Source organism: Equus caballus, chromosome 4, assembly GCF_041296265.1.
Source record: "Equus caballus isolate H_3958 breed thoroughbred chromosome 4, TB-T2T, whole genome shotgun sequence".
NCBI lineage: Eukaryota > Metazoa > Chordata > Mammalia > Perissodactyla > Equidae > Equus > Equus caballus.
Window position 1 is genome coordinate 91114946 of NC_091687.1, and position 24577 is coordinate 91139522.

At 50.0% G+C, this 24577-nt stretch overlaps 1 protein-coding gene across 1 annotated transcript in view; it reads right to left on the reverse strand.

The window, feature by feature from the left end:
• The window catches only part of PLXNA4 (plexin A4), a 432314-nt gene extending 410871 nt beyond the window's left edge, over window positions 1-21443 (reverse strand). Inside the window, exon 1 of the mRNA XM_001498268.7 lies at window positions 20965-21443. The gene's annotated coding sequence lies outside the window, so the exon portion shown is untranslated. The remainder of the gene's footprint in view (window positions 1-20964) is intronic.
• Between the last annotated feature and the right edge of the window lie 3134 nt (window positions 21444-24577).

Genomic DNA, 24577 nt, shown 5'->3' on the forward strand with positions numbered 1-24577 from the left:
AGCAGCCACAATGGGAGTTATTTACTTGAGGCCCTTTGTCACTCTTACTCCCCTGCAAAAATCCTGGTCCATAAAGAGTAGCTGGAAGAACCTTTGCCCCAAGAGTCAGCCCACTGGGAGGACAAGGGCCGGGACCCTCGAGACGGCCTTGGGGATGGGAATGGGGCAGGCTCTGCTCCTTCATCAGCTCCCAATTTCCTGTAGCACACCTCATAGCAGGAAGGCTCTGGAAGGTGAGAAGAGGAAATTCTTTTGCAGGTATGAGGTTACCAGCTGAAGTGGTGATCTGATTACCTTCAACAGCCCACCCACAACCCCCTGCCCCGCCTGCTTGCCATAGCTTAGGTCAGCATTGATACTCCAGGTGCATTTCCTCCATCTGGAGACGCACCCCTTTGGGACCCAAAGCTCTGAACTAAAGAAACCTGGGTTTTCATTTCCCTGGAGATTAATATCAAGAGTAACACTCTTCTGGACAAGATTAGTTAGGTGCCTGAGCCCTCAACCCAATGCCAGTGATAACAGCTGAAGTGGAAGTTGTGTTAGGATGAAAGAGACTCAAAAAACAAATCTTGCCTTGGGTCTAGCACAGGCCACAACAAGCTCCCTTAGAGGTGGTCCTGCCAGGAGTCAGGTGATTGGCTTCTCAGCCCTGGATGAAGTGCATGGCCCAGCATTCCATGGTGTTATTGGGCCTCCATGCCGTGAAAATGAGGTTCCTCCTTCTGGAGAAGGCAAGTCTCTCTGGGCGTACCTTGCAAGCAGAAAGCCTGATGCTCTGAACACCTATCTCTGGCACCCACAGCCACAGCCGGAAGATCTAGAAACAGAGTCTGCATCCTGAGGTCTGTTTCTGCCAGCCCCAGGTGTGGCCTGTGACCTGCTCACCCTGAGGTCAGCATTTCCTGGAATGACAGTGAGGAGACAGATTAAAGGAAGTGTGGGGACATGAGGGGGCAACTCTCAGCTGCCCTTGAGCTATTTTCCACATTACTACTAATGGTGTTTTGCCCCCAGAGGCTCATAACAGTGCTGGAAGGATCTCTATGTTCCCCCAGACCTCCCCAGACTCATCAGAAAAGCCAAAGGGTGACAGCCATCAGCTCAGGGGAAGAGCTTCCTGACAGGTCCACAAAATGACATGCAGAAGGAAGGGCCAGAGACAACTGTCTTCAGGCCCAGTCTGGAATACAGACACACAGAGCTGGTGGTCAGGGGCCTCCCTGTCTGGTTTTAGAAGTTCTAGCAAAATCCCCCTATGCCAAACAACAACTTAGAACTATGGAAAGCCTCCCTCTCTGGCCGTCAAAGCCTGGTGGGCAGAAGGCATCCTGGTGGAAGAAAAAGGAGACACAGCAAGGCTTGGCCAATAGAACACAGGTAGAATGTCAGCTCTCACTCACTCCTTGGTCATGGATATAGAAACTATGGTATATAGTACCACAGGTCCTGTCTAGAGAAAGAAAGCAGAAGTAGAAAGCACCTTAACTCTGAATAGAATGCTCAGGAAACACTCAACTACTTCTCAATTTTGTCCAAGGGTAGATACTCATTGGAGACATAGGTAAATAGATAGATAGATAGATAGATAGATAGATAGATAGATGTGTGTGTATATATATGTGTGTGTGTGTGTATAAATATGTATAGTCTATATGTATATATACAGATATATGTATACCTATCTATGTATAAAATGACTATTTTCAAACCAAAAATGTCAGGACACAGCAATGGTATAGAATATCTGAAGTGAAGGCTGTTCTAGTAAATCCAGGGCCTGTGGTCATTATAGATGGGCTGAAGAATAGAGGATAGTTGTGACAAGGATTCTGGGGTGACAGTGTGCTAGTGAGGTGCCCCCCTTCCTTCAGGGCACAGAGGAGAAGTAACAGGTCTCTCCATGGTGTGCTTGCAGTGGAAGAACATCTCATTCAAAGCTGGCCCAAACTCCCTGTTCACAGAGGCCCCATCATCATCAAAACACAGCAAGCACTGAGTCCCAGACTCCCCATACTTTCACTCCCTCTGCACAATGGCTGGTCACCTTCCTCCACAGTCAACCAGCGCTTCCTTCCCCTCTCAGCCAGAGCACTGCCGGGAATAATGCAATGTTTCAAGCTTAATAGTTTCCATCATGCAGAGATTATACTGATTTCAGAGGGGAGGTGCCTGGAGGAACTGGGCATGCTCTGGCAACCAGGGTGCCTCAGAGCAAAGGATTCTGATTGAACAGCTGGACACACACAGTGAAAACTAGGCATGAAAATCCCAGAGGCCCTTACTAACTAGTTTAAGGTTATTTTACCGGGAAACCAGGGCCTGGAACTGAAGACGGCTGAGACGGGCTGTCTTCATAAATATCCCCTGTTGGATGCAGGTGAGCATATCCAGGTATGTCAATGCCATGCACACGGGACCCACGCTTCTGATGTCCAACGGACCATGTCAGCTTTATGACTTTGTGGCAGGCAAACATTAGTGGATGCCCCAACCTGCAATGCTTGACATAATCATTAGGTAAACCCTAGGCAATAATTACCCGCTAATGGTCAGTCACTGCCTTCAGTTAAAGCCAAATGTCTCCTACTTGATCCTAAAACAAATGTAGGTCCTGGGTGGGAAACCTGAAAAAACCAGCAACCATTGCTACCACCTGGCAAGAAAAACACATTATCTAAGATATCACTGGTGGCCCTATAAAAACGATGGACTTTTACATGAATGCGCTGGCAAAATGGCTGGCTGAATGGAGCACCGACTGGATAGACAAATATGGCTGTAAATCTAAACTCCAGGCAAATGCTGGATCTTCCAAATATTAAAAAATCTGTATGGATATTTTAAAATCTTTTTTTAAGAGGTCACATTTAGAGGGAGGGCCAGGATTGATGCAATGGGACCTGCCACCCGCCCTCCTTCTCTTCCCATTTGCTTGAAGAACTTCAAGGCATTCGGCCCACTGAAGCCAGTGTTAGAAACAGAGGTGACTCCTTATAAACTGAGAAAAGTGGAGTACTTTAATCCAATACAGAGTGGCAAGAAGCATAACTAACAAGTTTTAGGTATCTAAAGAGCAGGCGATAATTTTCAACAATATTGTTTATTGTTGAAATAAATTTTTTTATTGTTGAAATTTTATTTATTTATTGCCTCCTTTTATTGAGCATTTAATATGTGCCAAGCAGTGCGTATTATGTCACTTAATTGTCACAGTAGTCCTATCATGTAAGTATTACTTTATCCTTTTAATGATAAGGAAACTGAACATCAGAGAAGATAGGTAAAGTCACAATGCCCAATGTCACACAGCTACGGAGCCAGAGTTTGATGATGTCCGTAATTTACTTTAAAATACTTCAGCTTAAACAGTGTGGTATACTATGTGTAAGTTAACCTACACTCAAGGATGTTAGTCAACATTTGAAGGACTGACGTCGAAAATACACACTCAGGGTTGGTGAGTTGGCTTTTGCAAAACTCACATCAGAGTCTACCCTGAGTGTTTCAACTACATATCTCGATCAGCACTGCTGAGTTTGTTAAAGAGCATAGGAGACGTTAGAAATAATTTTTCAGTGGGAAATTAGGTGGTGTCACAGAGAGATGATTGGTTAGAAATACCATCCAGGCACCTCTGCCCTATGGGCACAAGAATCTGGCAAGCCCAGAGCCCTTTGTGGCTCCATTCTTGGCCTGGGGCTCCCATTAGGTCTGTGTTTCATCTTTCGAGACTCTGTGCTCTGATTCCACTAGAAGGTGAGCTGAAACCTGCAGCCAAAATATTGTTACATCTGCCTCAAATAAACCTTCCTTCAGATAAACTTGTCAGAGTCACTGTTATGAACTAAACGTTTATGTCATCCCAAAATTCATATGTTGAAATCCTAACCCCCAATAGGACGGCGTTAAGACATGGGGCCTTTGGATAGTAATTAGATCATGAGGAGCCCTCCTGAATGGGATCAGTGTCCTTATAAGAAGAGAAAATACTAGATCAATCTCTCCCTCTCTCTCTCTTTCTTTCTCGCTCTCCCTCGTGAAGACACACAAGAAGACGGTTATCTGTAAACCAGGAAGAGGGTCTCCACTAAGAACCAACCATGCTGGCATCTTGATCTTGGACTTCCAGCTTCCCGAACGGTGAGGAGTAAGTTTATAGTTTAAGCCCCCCTGTCCATGGTTTTCTGTTATGGCAGCCTAAACTGACTGACAATCACTAAATCAGTGCTTCCCAAACTTTCTCACTTTCTGGCACAAGCAGAAAATGCTACTATTTGTACTACACCCTGCGGCCAGAGAGGCTCATCTGGAGGCTCTGCCTGCCGCATGCCCTACACGTTCACCCCTAAGGTTGAGGGTACTCACTACCTTGGCAAATCTGCAAAACCATTCTCTGGCACACCAGCTATGACGGGAGACAAGGTCTGCACGGAGCTTCAAGAACAGGTTGTGTGACTATTTCTGTGTCCGCTTACTAACAAAGATTGGGATGTGGACAGAACTGAGGCTGACACTTGCTTTCATTGGAAGTTTGTGGAAAAGGAGGCCCACAGCTCTCACTTACCTGTAATCACTGGGAACTGAGCCCCCAAATAATCCGAACATTGCGAATGGCCAAGTTGGTGTAGGCCAGGTTACAATGCCAGGTCTGTCTGCCTCCAAAGTCTAGGGTCCCAAAGAAAGTGAATCAATGGTTATTTGTCAAACCTGTGAGGGAAGCTCTCCAGGAAACACTATGCTGAATGGTTCTGCCCTTGGGACTACACTGTTTCACATTTTATCAGTAATTTGCATGAAAACTGAAACACATCAAATTTGTGGATGACAAATTCCAGGACTTGTGAAGTTCCGATGAGACACCACGAGAGAAGTCATGTGTTATTACTATAAGGGTCTACCACTGATGATAGTGACACATAGTTCAAAACCACCTTAGCAGGTTGGAACAGGGTCCAAACTGGACCCAGAAATGAAATTTAAGGTGAAAAACGTAAGTTCAAAATTTAGCTTTCAAAAAAATATTAATGGATAAAGTACCAGATGGCAGAGGTTCATGTAAAATATATACAAATGAGTATGGGAGGAGTTTAGAGACACACTGGTTATGATCCAGCAGTGGGATGCGGCTGCCCCCAGGGCTTAAGAGAGCCTGTGCCCTACAACCCGACACAGATGAATTCTGACGCTGGGCTTTGCTACCCCCACCTCCTGCGGACTCTGACCTTCTCCACACATCAGTCCCAAAGTCAAATGTGAAGTCAGTCCAACTGCACTGTGAGCATCAAGGAGCTCTCAATCAAAGTGGAAAGTAATTAAAAGACAAAGGAACCCTCCATCACGTGCTACCACAACTGGGTTGCTCCCATCCCCTGCAAAGGCACCCAACGTGCCAGCACAGCCCAGAGGTGTGGCTCAGACAAAAGAAATGAAAGGAAAGTTAGTAAAGCCCTGAAATTTAAGATTTTCTTCACAGAAGATGGAAGGAGTGGGGGCAATCAACACCCAAGCGGCAACCGTTTCTGCCCCTAAATAAAAATCTCTGTATTTCCTTGCATTTCACTTTGATGTTATCATTTTTATTTGTTCACCTTTGTGAAACCTCAGAACCTTCTGGACAAAGACAAAAGGAAGCCAGTCAAGTTTAATGGAATTTTCATTTTGGACAGGAAGTCACATGTGCCTCCCAGGCAACATGTTAAGTCTGTGATCAAGACTCTGACTCAGTAAAAGCTCCACTCACAGCGGGTTGGTGAGCAAGGACAATTAATAGAAGCCTAAACGCCAGCACAAAGCCATGCCTGCGTGCAGACTTTCCGTGAAGCTACTTCCTGCTTCCTGTGCATTCCCAGTTGTTTTGGGACGTGTAATGCCCTCTACTGTCCAGCCATTCTAGCACTCCTTCTTTTAAGCTGAGAAAACCAAATTTAAGGTGGAGCTCAAGAGAAGAAAATCAAATGACCCTAATGTTGGGTCAAAAGGAAGTGCGAATGTGTCTGACAGTCACCAGCTTTCAAGAAATTTGCAATTAAGTAGGAATATGAGATGGAAATACTAAAAACATGAGTCAATAACTCGTATATTACAAATAAATTCTTGGCAGTCTGAATTTGCAGTGTCTCTAGCCATACTACTGTCTTGACGCAAAAATACCTGGGTCTGGCTAATGTCTGGAACGTGGACAAGGCTACCTACAAAATTTGTTAGCTAGTAAAACCTCTTCCAGGACAAAAAGATTTTTAAAATTTGCACGTATAAGTTTTGGAATGAAAATGCCATGCTTTCAAAACGATACGTACCTGGGACATGTTGCTTGACATTTTTAGAAGTTACTCTTTTCTATTTGGCCATGTGATATTCCTCAAGCTTTTTATTCGAGCTCTTGTGAACCCTCCAAACATGGGCGTTCTCAAACTAAAGCAAGAGAACTTCTACTACATTTCAAGTCCCAGAAGTAAATAAATACCATTTCACCAATAATGAGAGCCATAAATGTAAATACAGGTTTTAAAAAAATATTTAACTCATTTATTTTTAAGTATTTGCCAAGATGCATTCGGTCTTGCTAGTATCAAGTCCTCGAAGACAGAATGAAGGAGAGTAGAAGGAGGTGCAGCAACTTCTTCATCAATTTAGGTTTGCGTTTGCCAAAGATTGCTCTCTCCCACCACCCCCACCACCCAGCTCGCGGCCCATCAACAGCCAGGATTCCCTGTCCAATTTGACACTACGCACACGGTCAGCACCCTGAATATTTGCACCTTGGATCTTCTCATCTGAGCATAGAACCAGAAGCCCCTCTGAGGACATCTGGAAAGCGCAGGCCAGCGGGAAGTCTGTACAACGAAACATAAGAGGCCAGAGCAACGGAAAAACAGAAGCGGTGGGGCAGCAGAAGCCTTTGAGAGGACTCAGCTCACCCATCCCAGAGGCCCTCGCCCCCAGCAGAGAGTCATGCGCACATGCCACAAGCACAGCCCAGGGCAGCATCGACTACTCTATTTTGGTCCTAACCACAGATTACTGTGGTTAGATTACTTCCCTTCCTAGGGCCCCAGGCCCTGCCCTCTGCCCCATGCTAGGGAAACAAGTTGCCACCAGATAAACTAGAAAAAACTTCTCAGTTCCCTGAGACCAAGTAGCTATGTAAATATATTATGCACTGAGTACAGCTGATAAAATGTACAAGGGCTGGGTACAGAGGCTTGAGGAGGGAAGACAGAAACCTTGTCATCTCTGTGAAGCTCTTGAAAGGTTAGAACTCAAAAATACCTACACTGCCCCCTGTTTCCTCTCCATAAAGGAGGCCACAGTCTAAGCCATTTTTATTAGCAACTCTGAGATACCCAGAAGCAGTCCAGAGAAGAGAGTAGACCCATTGTTTCACTTGAAATTGCCCTGCACTTTTGCAGCTAAAGACACTCTTTGGGGCTGAGCTCCCAGAGTCCCTCATTCTAGAGGATTGGACTACACTGTCCAGTTGGGCTAAACTGCCAGCTGGACGCCTCGCACTGTTTGAGGACCTCTACCCTCTACTGAAGAGCACCCAAACTTTTGTCACCAGCCACTTCCACATGTCCTGCAATTAATAGGGGCTACTAAATTACAAAACTTCCCTGCAGAATGCAAAGCACTGGACACCAATTCATTAGCTCATTTATTTTTTCCATCTCTTGGAAAGAGGGGCAAGGCACACTGCTGGAGTACCTATTAGGTACTGGGCTGCTGATATTTTAATTCAAATAGCTTCACTATAAATGTGTGAAGCCAAGGTAGGACAACAGGGAGTGGAACCTGTGGCTCCCTGGAGAAGGACTGGCCCACTTGATAGCATTCAAATAACACAAATTTGTCTCAAACATTCTTTGGGCCAAGTAAAACTTACCTAGTGGCCAGATCCTACCAGCAAGCCTTGATTGTACAGACTGGCTCCCATGCCCAGGATGCGGAATTAGACGAACAAGATATTATTTCGAAAGAGCAAGGTCAAAATTATAATCACCATCTCTCAGCTCATGATGGAGCTCATTTCACCAGACCACGCTGTTTTGAGTGTGCGCTCACTGAAAGTGGGGTGCGCCCACCAAGAGAGGGGACAGGCTGATGCCCAGAACAAAGGCCTGGCCATTCTCCATTGCTGAATTCTAATTCTGCCTTCATCCCCAGCTTGCTCGGCAATTATCTATGTATGACTCAACCTCCCGGGACCACTTTTTTTCCACTGGAAAACAGCAGGGATGTCTTAAGGCAAGGTGAATGCCTGGATGTTTTCAGAACAATCTCAGGCAAAATGTTCAAGACAGTATGTTTAATTCAAAACACGAACCACTCAAAAAGTGTAAAAATCTATATGTGGGTCTTCTTGCTTCTTTACTAAGCTTCTGCCAGATCCCAAAATGAACTCCTAAGTCTACAAATGGGACCAGAAGTAAATAGCAGAGTAAGCACTGAGATGAACCTGCCAGGCACACATGAGCCATCTATCCACGGGCCTCCTAGTCACCCCTGCTTGAAAATCCCATGTGCAGCTCAATTCACCGTGTCCAGAAAAGAACACAGCCCCTTACCCCACCACCCCTTCTCAATCAAGTCTTGGTCTAGAAATCTCTAGCTCGGTGAATGGTGCCACCTTCCACTGCCTGCCCAAGCTGGACACCTGCCAGACGTCCCCAGCTCCCCTCCCCTTCCTCCCACCATCTTCACCTCAATGCCTGCCACTCACCCACTCTAGCTCCCACATCCCTCCCAAATCAGTCTCGTTCTCTCCTTGGCCACCGCCTTCGGTCAGCCCTCTCCCATGTCTCCCTGGGTTCCTCTAATAGCCTCATTTCTGATTCCTTCTGCACGTGGTCCCACATAGTGATCTTTCTACAGGGAATCTGGCCTTGTTGATTCTCTTACTTGGAAATCCCCACGGCCTCAACACCACCTGCCAGACAAAACCCTTAGCGGGACACTTACCCCTGGTCCTGGCCCAGCCTCTGCCCATGTTAGCATCTAGCTCCCCTTCCCACCTCTGCCTTGAACGACTACAGACGGAGCGCTGTGTGCTCTCCCATCTCCACGCCTTGTCCATGCCACTTCCTCCTCCTGGCACCTCTTCCTCACATGTTCACAAAGCCAATCCCACTCACCCTTCAAAACAGCCTCCAAAGCTCCACTTGAAGCGCCCCCTCCTTCTCCAGGAGACCTTCTCAATGTCCTTGCCTTTCATATTCGGATGGGTGCCCCTTGTTACATCTTCTCAGGATGCCTTCCACATACACAGAGCTCACACCTTACCACACTGTGTTTATCTATTAACACGTGTGCTGCGGCCACATCAAGCTGTGAGCTCCCTAATGGCAGCAACTAGGTCTTTCATCTCAGCACAACCAAACTCTTGCATAAGTGCCTAGGACATAAGAGGCACTCAATAAATATTGACTGAATTGAGTAACTGATTGATCAATCGATTAGTTGGTTAAATATTCCATAGCATCGCATCTACCTCTCTAACTAAAATACGTAAATACATATGTCTGCAGCAAAGGGAAACTAGACATTGAGGGAAATCGTGATTCCTTTCCTTTCTCCGCAGCCCCACCCTTAACCTGCTACTACAGCCAGTATCGGACTCCCCTCCTACTCTGGCCTCTGAACTCCTGCACTAACCATCCCCTCCCAAGGTCCCCCGCCCTCACACATGCATTCTGGCCTCTGACCCCCTGCAAGCTGCTTTTATGACTTACAGCTCTTCACCAGGTCAGTAAACACATGGGCCATGGTAAAGGTGTAATGGCGAGAGGCCTAAGCACAGACTTCTTTCTCTCTTTCTTGATTTTCTCTGACCTCGCAGGTAAATAGAACCTTCCTCCTGAAGCTCACCTGGTCCTTTCATATGCGTGGCCACATTCATCCTCTCCTCCTGTGCTTCTGATCAGGACAGCAAGGGCTTATTCCGACTTTAAAGAAAAAGAAATCCAGGCCTAGCCCAGAGACGGAGCTCGCTGAAAGATATTCAGCGGACCTAAGATTAGAAGCTGGGTCTCCCTATTCCCTGGCCAGCACATTACACTTCTTCAATTGCTCTGAAAAGGAAAACCTCAGGATTATTTTGCAGGAGAAAAAATAGGCCTCAAGGAGCTGCAGCCACGTCTCCGACAAGCTCCATTCAGAGGGCACGCAACTTACATAAGCGATTTCCTATTACACCACAATTGTCACTGCAACATGACAGTCTTGCAGTCTCCTTGAAGTATTCTCTTTGTTGTTTTTCTGTACAGATCCCCCAGAAGGAAGAATCAAATACGGTCCGAGCGAGAAAACAAATCACATGACCCCCGCAGACCCAGCTTCCCCTTCTGCGTGGCTCCTCTGAGAAGGACCAAAGAGAGTGCAATGAATGGGCCCCTGGGTCTGAGCCCTCTCCCACCTGCCCTGTCCCCAGAGCTCTGCTGTGTCCCTGCAAATAGAATTCCTTTTTCTTTTAAATGATGAAAGCCAACAGTTTACGAAGAAGAAATGAAGTGGCAATTTCCCAGCATGGCTGGGAATCAATACAAGCCGCTGTCAGGGTTTTCCTTTCAAAGGGTGACTACCACCCTTCTCCAAAGTCAAGAGTGACAGAGCTCCAGTGCTTGACTTACAGCCGCCTCATCAGAGCAAGATATTTTTCATTTAAAACTCACTGCAGTTGGGTTCAAACTCAGCTGGGACTTGATTTACTGCTAATTCATTTCTCCAATTCCTATAATTCTAAACTCAGTCACCAAACAGTTTAATGCTGATAGAATCACCAGTGAGAAGCTTTATGAATGGGCGCCAGGGGAATTTTGTTAGCAAGTGTGTGTTAGCAACTGTTATTCACTTTGGAAAAGAGCACAGTGCTTGGGCAATGCATTGCCAAGGCCCTATAATTGGGCACGTGGGTTATCAGTCACTGTCCCTCGGTGACCCAAACCCAAATACCACTGGGGTGAGACACGCCCCCACCTCAACTCACACATACACACACACACGCACACACACACATCATTACCTATATAAGATGAATACTGGGCGGTGAAATGCTTCCCGTGGGAAATTCCTAACTTCGCTCTCCGGGTCACTACCCAAAGGTGGACACCATGGATTTACAGCCTAATTAGGAACCTTCAGCCTCTCTAGGGTAGTAAAGTTTCTTTCCCGAGAGAAAATTTGTTTCAACTATCCAAAATCTAGGGAGCTGTATCTTAATAACTCAAGTCTTCTTTGTTAATTCAGAACATTTATCTTTGCCAGTTATATTGAAGTCTCTTATTCGATAAGTGTAGCTGAAAAAAATATATCGAGAAGGTGCATGTCATTACTCACGTATTTTGCAAACATCCATCTTGATCTATTACATGCAACCAAAAAGTGCTACTTGTTGGAAACATTTCCACCAACCTGTCAGAGCTGCAATCACGCTCCTTAAAATGGTCCCTTTAGAAAATAGACATTTGAAGGCATCACAGTCACCAACGTCTTGTAACAATGCACAGCCATTTCTGAGATTCCCCAAAGCAAACGACAAGGACAAGAGGAAAGCAGCTCCTCTGAAAGCTGGACCTCGCCAGTCCCCATAGAAACAGTACAGTAGATTCCTTCTCCTGTTTTGTCTGCTCTAAACTAACCTCAGAGCTGAAGCTTCCAGTCGAAGGTCACATCCCCCAAACGCTTTCTGTCAAACACTCGTTCCAGGAGATGTCAATAGGTTTAAATACACCCACACAAAGGGAACCCACCAGCAAATAAGCTGAAAAATGGTTGACAGAGACTAATTAAAGAGGTTTCTCCGTAGCAGGCCTCCTGTGCTTTCCATGGGCATCGAGTCTCCAAGAAGAGGACACAGCATAAGGTGTTGCCAAGACTTACTCGCCCAAGGATGCTTTTTACAGGGAGGGGCTAGTCTGTGGAATGCTCTGGGAAATGCAGTTTGGATATCCCTCCCAATCTACTGGCCCCCAAATCCAGGGCGAGTTTTATGTAGAAAGCAAGAATTCAATTCCGGGCGCATCACTGCCCCCTACCTGCCCCCAACCACCACCACCCACGACACTCTAGGGTGATTGACAGGCTCAGCCTACACTCATCCTGGTTCATATTAATCCTCTGAAATAGCCAGTTGGCCTGCCTCAATGTGGGTCCAACCCTGGCCTTGCCAGAGAGCAGGCACCGGCCATAGTGGCTGGTTCACACTTTCCTCGTTTTGTCCTTTATAGGCCGTTCGTCTCCACCTTCTCCTGCTCCATTTAGTCATTCTCTTTACTTGGCAAATATTTATTGATTGCTTCTAGAATGATAGGCCCTAGGCTGGGCACTGAGTACTATACAAGAGAAGAAATGGTCCCTCTCACCTAAAACACAAGGAAATAATTTCAATGCTATTGTCATCATTGCTACTGCCAACAGCATCTTCTTTACCATTATTAAAACATGAATTAAGTTCCTGATTACCCAAGAGACTGCCTCAAGCAGGGGCTGGTCCTGACCTCCACGAGCTGGAAATCGCAGGCAGACAAGCTATGGCAGACACATGTTTCGAAGGCAGTGCAACACTCGCATCCATCAACGGATAAGGGCAAGTACATTTAGAGGAGGAAGACAGAGGTCACGATCTATTGGTGAAGAGAGCTGGGAAAGGGGTCACAGCACAGTGAGACTATCAGTTCTTCACCCGCCTGACCCTAGATGGGCTTCAGAGCACAAAGTTGTTAAAAAAAAAAAAGAGGGGGCCTGGCTAGAGGCAATGACTTACAGAAAATATTTTATGCAGAAATGTCCCCTGTTGCTTTATATTTCAATCCTTACAACATCTTTTAAAACAAGGAGAGAGGCGGAGGTCATTTGCATCTATCCTCTGCTTCCAGGCAGCCATGACCCCTCAGCCATCACAAACAGAAGCATCTGAGATGTTCTGAGATGTTCACACTCCACCATGTGGAAGATACTCCTTTGGTTAATAAGCTCTAAAAGTTAGGAAAGTCTCTTAAAACCTGGCGGAAACTCATTCCTAATATGATTCCTATTAGGGGTCTAAATCGGGTAACCCATAGTGTGGTTGGCGCTTGTTGTCACAGTCATGAATGTGGGGGGCTGAATGACACCTTCTTGGACCTGCTCTGGGTCACTGTCTGACTCTCTTCTGAAGAGCAATGTGTTCCTTATATGGAACCCATTATTCCAGACTTCCAATTGATGTACTGCCCAGATCTGCCTGGCCCCACCTGACACCCTACCCCCACCCCCAATTCTGGACTTCAGCCACTTGCCTTGCTTCCTGCCAGAGTGGCCCCAGAAGGCCCTGGCTCCTCCATAGCTTTCACCAGAGTCACCTGCTATTCCTCTGGTCCTGAAGTTCTTGCTCCCTGTCTTCCTTCAGGGGCGAAGGCCAGGCTCCTGCAGGTGTAACACCCTCAGGCCCACTGTGGGGGAGTCACAGAAGCCCTAGCCCCTGGGCCTGACCACAGAGGCTCTAGTTTGACCTGGCATCACAATCCCAAAGTAAGGGGGAAGTCCTGCCTCACGGGGTGAATGGAGCCCAGGGAGCTGCCCCAGATGGATGCTGGCTGTGCCTGTCCTCCAGATTCTCTGAGACTGTGTTCCCATCAGGCTTCTCTAGGTGCACCCCAAGCGACTGAGCCACCAGCTGTGTTTCCGCAGGAAGCTGTGACTGGCTTGGTCATGCATTCTTTGTTTCTCTTCCTTCTCTATCTCTCCTCCCTTTTTCCTTCACTCTTGCTGCCCTGGGATTCCACCCCTCAACAACGTGTTACCAGTTCAGCTTTTGCCTCCGGCTCTGCTGTCTAGGGAACCCAGGCCAAGACTGGAGTGAGAGGCAGACAGGCCAAGAGTACAGGCCCCGGCTCCTCCACAGCCTTCACCAGAACAGTTCTTCTTGCATCTGTTGTGGTCATTAGAATTCCATACAAAATTTCATTTGAGAGGCCAGCCTGGTGGTCTAGTGGTTAAGTCAGGCATGCTCTGCTTCAGCAGCCTGGGTTTGGTTCCCAGGCGTGGACCTACACCACTCATCAGTGGCCGTGCTGTGGCGGCATCCCACATACAAAATAGTGGAAGATTGGCACAGATGTTAGCTCAGGGCAAATCTTCCTCAGCAAAGAGAAAATAAAAATTTCATTTGAATAAAGAGTTCCACTGCACACATATTAAAATATTTTTTTAAGTCCCCAGTCTAGACCAATCCCTTCATTTCATAAATGGTAATACTAAAACATAAGGTGATTTTTCCCAAGCCCCTTAGCTGGTAAGTGATAGAGTTGGGATCATCTACATCCATCTGTCTCCAAAACCTAGGTTTCCAGCAACATCAGTGCTTTTTAACCAGGGGAACATAGCAGAATCGTCTAGGAACCTGAGAAAAAATATAAAACTGCCTGGAACTCACTCCTGTGAGAACCTCTCTGCTGCTTTGGAAGGAAAAGGGGCAAACATCAAGCCTGGAATTGGACTGTCTGCCCATCAAGCAAAATTCTGCTTAAAACCCTAGTATCTTCAGAATCAGCAGAACCCAGTGCTTTGTGTGGGTAGCGTGAAAGTTCGGCTGAAATGTTTACTGTAGAATCCACTCCTCTATTCACAGTCGAGAGTAGATAAATGAAAGTGCTTGTCTTAGTCCAGTGTTTCTCAGCGGATTCCCAGGGCCAAAATACAGTAGATCTACTTTGTGCAGTTTTAGCAATCCATGTGAGTGTGTTTAAAGGCTCTGAGAAGTCCTGCAACAAAGAACCTCTTTAGCTTTACTTTACACTCAGGGTTTCTCAAATTTATTTGACCATGGAAACTTTTTGTGTGCTTAACACCTATTCACTCCCACAGAATACACTTTGGGAAATTCTGCTCTATTTTAGGTTTACCTTCAGGAAGCAGGTCTGAGAGGGAGAGGAGAAAATGAACTCTAACTCCACAAGGTTAGCAGACAGTCCACACAGGGTGCTCAACTACACATCCAATGGCCGCTGCCCCAACATGCCCACCTCTCACTGTCTGCTCCCCTCACAAGAGGAGGAACAGTCGGCCCATTCGGCTGTGCTTACTTTCCCTCCTCTTAACCTCTGGGCCAAAGCCAAGGGATGGTTTGTCCACTCTCCAGTTCTAGATGCCACACCACCTGGCGGGACGTCCATCTGGGCTCTTACAAGTTCAAGGAGCACGTCTGACGTGAAACTGACCCAGTGTGAAGACCAGACCAGGACAGCCTCTGACCCGCCATGGTTTCCCTCTCCTCCAGTCCCTGGGCCACTTCCTCCACTGTTCCTCCTCCTTCCTAATGAAAACCCTATTTCCCGGAAGACCTCAGGGATTGATGCAGCTGGTCTGCGCTCAGCGCATCGACTGTGGAGACGGTATCCTCTTAGCTAGTGATCTGTTTTGTGTTGGAGTGACAAAACCTTCCAAAATCCAATTTGCTGTTGCAAATCCTGGTTTACGGAGAAGGCTCTGTGGGTGGGGTGGGGGGCACGGATGCCGGGAGCCAAGCTCAGCCTGCAAAGAGAGGATGCCCAGGATCTCACACACCTGTCAGTGTGAGTCTGAACAGGACTCCACATCCAACATTTTGGAGGCTCCTCCTGCTGCCCCAGAGGGGAGGTGATGAAATTCCAAGTGAGGCCCTTCCGGCCACCTCTAATGTGGCAGAACCTTCATTCACCTCAGTGTAGAGGAGAAGTCAAATAAATAACACAGAGAATAAAAGTTTGTCTTTTGGAGGAAAAAATCAAACAACTAAGCACAAGAGCATCACCTGTGGCTGTTCTTAAAATGTTCAGGCCAGAGAGATGGAGTCAGGCAGCCTGGGCCCGGTCTTGGGATGCGACAGCATCCAACCCGGTCCACAGGCCCCATCAGGGCCTCACTGCCCACACCTCTCAGAATCCAGACATAATTCCTAACACCGCTTTCCCTACACACAGCCCATTTGCTCCAACTTCCAGTGAATCTCTGCTCCAACTACCATACAGTCCAGCCCCAGTGTGGCACGACATCCACAGGCAAAGATTTCTTCCCCGCCTATGGATCCGCAAATCTGGAACCCCAGGGCTAACGAATGAACGCATGAACAAATATTGAGCACCTACCGTGAGCATCCTTCCCCAAGAGTGAAAAAGACCACCCACCATGGAGCATCCTGGGGCCTTGGGCATTCCATCCTTGGTTCCTACACCATCAAAACGCGAAGAAACCATCCCCACCTTAGAGGGTGATTTGAAGGAGTAGATGAGAGATTACTGTTTCCACCACAGCAGAAAATTCGAAGTCACTAGGGAGAACTAGATTCCTACCAGCACAAGACTCAGAGGCTCACGGAATCAAAAGCAGAGACGGGGACGTCACTCATTCACCCCTCCTTAGTGTTTCCAGGAGGAAACTGGAGTTGCCAAGTAGAGCAAGTCACCCTCAGGGACTGAGCCCTCTGCTAGAGTGCTCCACGCAGTTTCACAGCTCACCAACAGTCAGGGACAAGACTCAGCCCCATGTGATGAAGGGGGAAATCGAGGCTCAAAGAAGAAACAGATTTGCCTGGGGCCACAGAGGTAGAGCAAGGGAGAAACCAGATATTCTAAACTTTCCCCTGCATATCCTCCCCCAAACCTCCCAAGGGGGCCGCGACACGCTCCACACACATATTCTAAGAGGCAAACAGCACAGTGATAAGGAGGGAGGTCAGTTCACACAGGGCTGAGATGTGGCTCCGCTACTCACCCGCCGTGTGACCTCTGACAAAGCGCTTGCCCTCCTGCGTCTCACTTTCCTCGTGGGGTAAATGGCCATAGTAACAGTGACCGCCCGCCTCTTGAGTTGTTATGAGAAAGAAATGGGCCAACCTGTGCAAACTACTTAAATGATGCCTCCTCCAACAACTGCTCAACGAACATTAGCCACCATCATCATCACTTATTATTCTTTTCCATTCCGTTATTTTCACAAAGACAAAGACTAATGTCCTCACAGCCTCTCCCCTGGGAGGCGGATGCCACACGATGGTAAGGACAGGAGCCTGGGGCTCACATAGACTTGCACAAGGACTCAGGAAGCTATTCTTCCAAGCCGCTTCGCATTAAGCAGGGGAGCAGCCTCCTCCTGCTGGAACAAGCCCTCTGCTCTGGGAACTAGGAACCCCTGCCTGCCTTCACTTTTAAGATCCATCTCTTACCACTTAGCAGCAGAGCCCCCTTCAGTCTCCGTGCTGACTCCACCTTCCTGCCACAACTTGGATGCTCCAGCCTGGGCAGCGAGTGAGGAGGGGAGAAGAAGAGTGAGTCTGTCTGGACAAGCGGGGGGGGATCAGTGGGAGTTCAGGGTAGGGAGCAGCAGCCGGCTGGCAGCGTCTAAAGAGGTGGTGTCCGCAGGGCTCTGCGCGGACCGAGCATTGCTCAATAGAGCCTACAGGGCAATTACCCTAATCATGTGCATCTCCCAAACAGCCGCTTGATTTATTAGCACGACGTCTTTTTAAAATGCCGCTCTTAAATATAAATAACGCTTAATCATCCAGCTGTCGTTAAATTCATGTTATATTGATTTCTTGGAGTGCCACAAATTTGAGGGCGAATGGGCTGGCGGATGTGCGCACAAAGCCAAGAGGTGGATTAGCAAGTGGGGGGGTGGGTCAGGGAGGGAGAAGAAGGAGGGTGGGGAAGGAGGAAAGGGGTGTCAAAGGAGAGAAATGAGCCCTGTTCAACCACCCCCAGGGTCTGAACCCGTCTCACATCCGGTAGCACTGGACACCAATAAGAAGACAGAGGAGCCTAAAAATGAATGGCACATCTGTTGCACAGACTAATCACAGCTGGACCACAGTCCGGTGTTCTGTATGGCTGCCGCCCTCCCACAGCCCATCACAGAGCCGCTCCAACAGGTCTCCGAGGTGGCATTGTCTGTGTAGTGCCTTCTCCCAGTGAGGATGGGGAGAAGCCGCTAAGAAATGCCCCCTAGCTGGCTAGAAGGAGAGAGATTGGCTGCGATTTCTTTGCATCAAAGCCTGGTGATAACTAGGAGCTAAGAGCAGCTAATCACCCCGCCCCCTCAGCTCTCTCCACATCGGGACCGCTGCCTCCCTAGAAAGCAACCCCCGCCCCCATTTAATTCCATGCAGCCCTCATTGTGATTAAAAGGATCAGGAGGCCAAGTGCAGGCAGGCTCTGCCATGCAGATCTCCCTGTCTGCAGGGAGCACGTGCAGCAGACACGGAGAGGTGCAGAGAAAGAGAAAGGAAATAAGTTGGCAGCCTCAGAGTCCTCCGGAAATGTCTGCAGAGCGTCGGTGGGCATCCAGGATGAAGTCCTGGAAGGACAGAGGCAAGCCTGCCTGAGAGCGAGTACCGGATTGGGCAAGAGGGAACAGCTCCTGGGCAACCAACCCAAGCCTCGTGCTCACAGCAGAGCCTCCTAGAGCACAGCCTAGCAGCAGCAAGGGTCTGCGGAAAAGAAGCATTCACAGTTGGGGTTTTTCGAATGCAACTCCCTTCCGAGTGAGGAAGCCGCCAGAGAACTTAAAAGCAAGGCCACAGAGAATGGTAGAGAGGGAGAGTGACAATGTGACATGCTCCAGGGCTGGGCAAGAGAGTAGGAAAAAAATTAGATGATGTACACCCAGCTTTACACAGATGTTAATTAATGCTTGCTTTGTCCTAGAAACCAAACTGGTACCCACTGCTAAGTGTGGAAAATGTGGGGATTTTTTTGAACCCATGCTTAAAAATGTTTAAATTATAACCAGCATAATGACTGCTGGCTTTCCATTAAAATGACGGATCCTGAAGCTGTAAATACAGGAGAAAGGAGAAGAGGTCTACGTGGAAGATGCATGGACATTTCAGGATGCTCTGTACCCCATCCTTTTGCTCCTTCAAGGTCCCATGAGGAATGTTTACCTGGGAGCCACCCCCTGTTGCTGGAGTTCACTATTTCTGTGGAAAACCATGTGCTGCTCTACGCAGATGTGGGACCTCCCTGTTCACATTCAAAGGACAAGTGTGGAAATGTTCCAGTTCTTCCACAGCCCTGAAGACAGAGGTGGGTCTCGTTGTCACACATGGTTGGATGAGTGGACCGTGTACAGCTAGGCTCTTTGAGAACGTGTGTATATATCTGTGTGTGTGTGTGTACACACACCCACCATTCTTAAAAAGAAAATGATGTTTCTTCCCCCTACCGGGTTCTCCCCATTGTGAGAGCTCTGCTTTATTCCATCTACCCTTTTCAATCAATCAAAGGGCAGCACACACAACACACAGCGGGAATACAATCTCCCTCCTGGGGCGTCTGCGCCTCTCCTCCCCAGCCTAGGTGGAGACCTTTGCAGGAGCTGGAAAAAGTTTGAAAATAGCAAAGATGGGGGTGCCGAGAGAGCCCTTTCTTTCAGCACCCAACTTCAGGATTTACAGAATCAACCAAATCCTGTGCCCAGCACGGAGGCCCCCTTGCTCGAAAGAATGTCCGCTCCTTTCCCCTAATGTCCTGGAAGACTCCCAACATACTTTCCCCACTGGTGGGTTTGCGGGACCCTGTGAACACATGATCTTACATAGAGGGTACAGCTTATTCCATTTCTCACCAGGTTGCCCAAGCTACTCCAAAAGGGACAGCTATAGGAACACAGGACCTTGCTATATTTATATTTGACTCGAAAATACTGTTTTATTTGGATCTCATCCTCTTCTCCTTACAACAACTGAGTCTTGAATGAGTTGCTCTTTGACCTCCAAATGGGAAGCGTGAAAAAGGGCTGTTGGAGCCCAAACCACCTCCTACCTCCTCCAGAAAAAGTTTGAAAATGAGCCGCCTGTGAACTCCAGCCAAGGAGAAAAGGAAAGGAACAGCTTTAGGGGACCAGAACCTGGTGCCACAGGCTTCTGGAGAGTGGTCTACACTGGGGAGCAGCCTGGCTCTGGGGGATGCTGGCCGGCCCAAGAATGCCTTGCCTCCTTATAGGGCGGGCACTGCCCAGGTGGTCAGGAGAGAGGGGACCCTCCTCCCTTTCCGCACTGCACCCTCCTCCATGCCCCCTTCTAGTTCTATTTCTCAGACACACACCGCCTCAAAGGCATGTGACAGGTGTTAGCTGGAGACCTAGGGCAACAGCCGAACGCTTTCTGGCACAGCACAGAGGGAAGGGCAGGGAGGTGAAGGCGGGACCCAAGTCCTGTGTCTCTAAGCCCTGTGGGCTTGCTGCTGCCCAGAGACTGCAGACGTGAATAGGTCATACCTTTTACGGAGGACCTGACTCTCTTATGCCCTCCGGAGACAAGCAACACACCCAAAGCGCGGCTTAAGCCCCTTCCTGCCTGAAATCGCAGCGCATTCCCGGGGAAGCCGTGCCACGCTTCAGAAAGGCGTTTGTGCTGCCTCTTACTGGGGAAACGCAGTGTCTGTTCCATATGCACCGCCCTAAAGAACTGCAGCCCCATCCGCCTATGGGGCCTCCTCCCCGCGCGCTGGGGCACCGCTCTCCAAATATCTGTCTGAATATCTGTCGGTGTGTCCTCCATTAAAATCCCAGGGTGCCCAAAGGCCACGGAGCCGAGATGGCATTGGGCGGGTCTTCCAAGACCTCCCATTACTTCTCCGGTTTTTAAAACCAGCTAGAGATGCCAGGGGCTGGGAACTGAAAAATCGCTCCCTCAACCTGCCCAGGTGGGAGGGAGAGGCAGTAATACACAGAATTGTACCCTGAAAGTCCTGGGTAAGAGAAGTCTGAGTCCTGGAGCGTCAGAGGAGAAAGAACACGGGCAATACCTGCTCCGGCCGCGCCGCCCCTACGCGGGTGTCCAGGTGGGACGTGGGCAGGTGCGTGTGCGCGGTGTGTGCCTGTGTGTATTTGTGTGTGCGTGCGTGCAGCGGGCTGGCTCCAGGGCAGCCGAGGACTCGTGGCCCGAGCCGCGTATCTCTGGCAGCGCTGCCCTCGCCGCCCGCCCGCCCACCCGGCCCGCCGGCTCCTTACCTGGAAGCGCCGCTTTCGCCTCCTTCAGCGGGAGCGCCGCATTGACACTGCAGATGGTGCCTGTGCCGCTGCCTCTCGCCCTCCTCTGAACGTGTGCGTGTGCGCGCGTGTGGCTGCCTCCTCCAGCCCCAGCCCCGAACGCAAATACTCCACCGAGGCACAGGGAACCCGGAGGAGGCAAGGAAAACCGAGGGCGAAATCAGAGCCTGCGGGGCTTGACAGCTCCTCTTGCAGCGTCCAAGGTGGGCAGAATGTCCAACAAAAAGGTCGGAAAATGTGGATCGATTCCAAGCGCCCCTTTCCTCCACCCGGCCCCGGAGCCGCAGCAGCAGCCGCGGCTCTCGGGGGCTGCGGTGGCGACGCGGGGCTGCCCCCCTTCGTCCCCACCCCCGCGGGCTGAATGTCCTTGATGCCAAGCGGGCACGGCGGCGTCACTCCGCGCCGCCCATGCTCGCCCGGTCGGGCCGCTGCCCGGGCGCGGCGAGTGCGCGGGGGACCCGCCGGGGAGCGCTCTCGGCGCCTCTGCGCGCCTCCCTGGGCAGCGGCGGCCGCCCCCCGGCAGCCCACTGCCGGCCGCGCCGCTGCTGCCCCCGCCCCTGCCGGGGGACCGGCCGACCAGTGCCGAGGGGCCGGGGCTGGGGGGCCGCGGGAGCCGCCGGCTGCTCCCCGGGGAGGCGCGGGGCTGCGGCGCTGGCGGCGGCGGCCGCTGGCGCTGCGGCGGCGGAGAGCGCGGCCGCGGGCCGAGCCGGGCCTCCCGGGCGCGCCCCCGGCCCCCCGGGCGGGCTGCTCGCAAAGTTTGCAGGGGGCAGGGAGCGGGGCCGCCGCTGGCTCGGCCGCCGCCGGAGCTCCCGGGCTGCCTGCTGCCGCCGCGGCTCGCTGCTGCTGTGCATTGAAGCCCGGCCAAGCGCTGCAAAAACTCCAGCTGCCTGGCGCTCTCTGGGTCCTCCTCTCCTCCCTCCCGCCCTCCCCGCTTCCCTTCCTCCCTCCCTCCTTTGCCTCCTCCCCTCCCCGCCGCCCGCCGCCGCTCCCTCTCTGGCTCGCTCTTGCTGGCTCGGAGCTCGCGGCTGACATCTAGACCGACCGAGAGCGGCCGGCAGAGGGGGCAGGGGGCGCCTTCCCCGCGCCGCGCGCCCGCCGCCGCCGCCTCGCCTGCGCTCCCCCGCACGCACGCTTGCGGACACCGCGCCTCGTCCCCTCGGTCCGCACAGAGCCACCCCGCCGGTAGCGATGTGGGGCAGAGAGGGGCGGGAACAGGGTGATGGGCACAGGGCGCGCCCTCGGAAAGAGGCACACTCAGCCTCCTTGGAAGGCGGAGATGCGGGCGCTGACAGTCGGAGGGACAGTCAGGTGTTCAGAGCTGACACCGGCGCACGCACCCTTTCCTAAGAACCCCCTCCCCCCAGCACCCCACCCAGACACCCCGCACGGCACCCAAGGACGGAAGGCCTGGGTGAGAGAGCATGAATGGCCACGTGCCCTAGAGCTTGCTCGGTAACCTGACCTGTCTAGTCATGTTTATATCGAGGTTTACCTAGCTCCTCCCTTTTCGGAAACCCTGGATCCTAGACCACAGCGAAAGCAGACTGTGCCAACATAGGGTAGTTTCTGAAGTCCGAAGAAGGAAATCACGATGTTGCTGTGGTTTACACAGCCGTCTGGCAGGGAGGAAACGTGCAGGATGGCAAGTGGGCAGCACTACCTCTGAAACCTCTGCCTACATCCTCCTAGCAGTGTGCCCACCCAGCAAGAGAAGCCTAAGGGATTCCCACACTTACTACCCGACTCTGTGCATAGCCCCCAGATCCCCACCCCCACTGTAGTCCCAGGGACGTGGCACCAGGACTTGTGCCCACTAAGTACCTCCTCCCACTGGCAACAGTCAAGGATGACCCCCTGGAGGAGCTCTTGGTTTTTGGCCTCCTCCCTCGTGTCTCTTCTTCAACTTTCCTTTTCTCCACTCTGGGCAACTTCCTGCCCATCACTGTCCCTTCCATCAAAACATCTGCTCAGAATCTTCCTATTAGGTGGACATGATTGACAACTGCATAAATTCCTACACCTTCCTGTAGGGGTTATATCTTCACAGAAAGCAGAGTTGTAAACTGAGGAGACTTTGAAAGGAGCTGTGAGCTGACAAGCTATACAAGCCCCAAGGTGGGCAGTTCAGCTAGGTCAGCACAGGTAGATGAGGCAGGACCCGCCTAGGGAGGGCCTTGACAAAGCTTTGCTCTCAAGAGGTGGGTGCTTCAATGAGAAGGAGATGAGCCGTGCCAGAGCGAGGAGGAAAACAGACATTCGGTTGCTTGGGTAAAGGGTGCTCCAGGAGACAGAGCGGAGTCCTTTTAGCCTCTGGGTCTCTACTGAGTATTGCAGGGCCCAGAAAGCAGCAATGAGTTATCTTATTAGCTTGCCTTAATGCATTGATCTGGCTCCTCTTCTCAGACACCCCGGATCCCAGACTCTAGATAAAGCGCACAATATCAGGTTAGTTTCGGAAGTATGGAGAAACATACAACAAAATAACTCATTGCTGCTGCTTCTTGGATCTCCTTCCGCGCTGAGAAAGCCCAGAGCCAAATGTCTTTCTAGGCAAGACGGAGACGAGGGTGACTAACAAGGTGGCCAGGATGCAAAATTCAAGGAGGCACTCATGCCCAGGGTCCTGTAAGGCTGTCCTCACCCTGGTCCTGGCCCCACTTCGAGGTATCTTCTCTAAAATTGTTCCTTGGGACCATCACAGGCCTTTCCCAGAGGTGACAGCCCAGATAGCCCCATGGAAAACCCTAACGGGTTACTTAAGAAATATGGTTCAATAAAAGCGGGGCGGGGGACCCTTTCAAACGTCTGCTTTCAAATGTCTGTGTCCTACTCAGCTTTCGGGGTGTGCCACAAAATGCTGAAGGGAGGGGAAGTGAGAAAACAGCTCGGCCTCCACTCTCAGCCATGCTAGCATGTATTTTTAATACAACTTGATTTTTTTTTCCCTTCTAGCCTGTGGGTGTACATGCCTGCATGCATGTGTGTGAATATTGCCAGTGAGCCTCAGGTCCATTTTCTGATGGATGGATGGGAAATCAAAGACCTTTTTTTGTAGAGGTGGCAAATAAATTGTATTTATTCTTCTTTATCTCCTGCCTAGTGCGTGGTGTCCTTTATTTTCATTCAGAGAAATGAGTGCCACGTGATGCCTGAAGAGTGATAACAGAGCCAAATGACAGGGAAGAAGTGAGGCAAAAAGCTGGCCCAACAATAGGCAAGTGAGGGCCCCGCTGACTCTGTTATTGTTGATGGGGCCACGTGGCCAATGGCACTTTCCTTCTTTCACTTTCCGTTTAATAGCACAGGTGAAAGGTGTGCTGAAGCAGCAGTTATAATGTCCTTGTAAGGAAGAACAGAAAGAGTCAAATTAGCAACTGTGTGGAACATGATTTTTTCTTTAAATTATGATAGTCCCTTGCATTTGCTCTCTCAAGCCTGGAGAGTGGGATGGGGTGGGTTGAGCAGGAATCTAGACTGGCAGCTAGGAGACCCGGATCCTAGTCCTGGCTCTGCCACACCCCAGATCTATAATCTGGGGTGGATCACACCAACTCAGTGACATTCTGTCTTCTCG